The sequence below is a fragment of the Dermacentor silvarum genome, chromosome 1, assembly GCF_013339745.2.
Source record: "Dermacentor silvarum isolate Dsil-2018 chromosome 1, BIME_Dsil_1.4, whole genome shotgun sequence".
In the NCBI taxonomy this organism is placed as follows: Eukaryota; Metazoa; Arthropoda; class Arachnida; order Ixodida; family Ixodidae; genus Dermacentor; species Dermacentor silvarum.
The window spans coordinates 179,802,209-179,803,032 of NC_051154.1; the positions used below are offsets into that span (position 1 = coordinate 179,802,209).

The 824-nt window shown below is 49.2% G+C and overlaps 1 non-coding gene across 1 annotated transcript; it reads right to left on the bottom strand.

Annotated features, from left to right (window-relative positions):
* Nucleotides 1-387: 387 nt before the first annotated feature.
* LOC119437825 (U2 spliceosomal RNA) lies at nt 388-570 on the bottom strand. Its single transcript, XR_005189546.1, has one exon. It is a non-coding gene; the product is annotated as a U2 spliceosomal RNA (small nuclear RNA).
* Nucleotides 571-824: the final 254 nt, after the last annotated feature.

Genomic DNA, 824 nt, shown 5'->3' on the forward strand with positions numbered 1-824 from the left:
CTCGATAGCGAAGGCCACTTTGGACGTAAATGTCAGGTAATCACATACGGCCCACTTTTTCAGCTTTTCATTGACCCAACCGGGAGCGTCTTCTCCAAGTCCCGGCAGCATTGAAGCGCTGCGCTTCATAGCTAAAGGACCCAGATGCTGAGTAACTACAATATTGTGCGCATGATCCGTATACGTTACAACACCGCCCTACCCCCCAGCGCGCACATCGAGCAAACTGGTTAACCTTGCTGTCTTTCCCTCTCTTTTTCCATCTCGAGCAAGTTTTCAGTGTCCCTGCTGATGTCTTCACAACAAAAACGAGGAATGATGACCAACAACATCTTTCAAATGCAATTTTACAGTGAAGCTGTATATGGCTAGCTTCCAGTGGATCGATGTCCGTAGACCAAAAATCCCAAAGATTGTGCTATACCGGGCCGACCCACGGCGGAGGTGAAGCAGGCTTCAAGCACTCCGCCAACTTCCAAAAATAAGTTTAACATTTTGGGTCTAAATACAACCCGTATCAGATATTAAGCTGATACGAACAGATACTATACTTAGACCCGCGTCGGCCATGTCTACGTTCGCACCATACACGTGTACGCCATCTCACGTATTCAAACTAGTGCCTACCAATCTGAGTGTCTTCTGTCTCCTGAAGTCCCGCTCTACGTAGGCTCCTTTCCTTAGTTCTGCTCCGACTGGGAAATGGGTAGGCCGCGTGTTGTACGGTCTGAAGAAGAACAGCGTGCCTACCAAGAACGATGTCATGAACAGAAAAGGGAATAGGTGTGGCGGCTTCGGGAGGAGACCACCGACGATGAACGGGC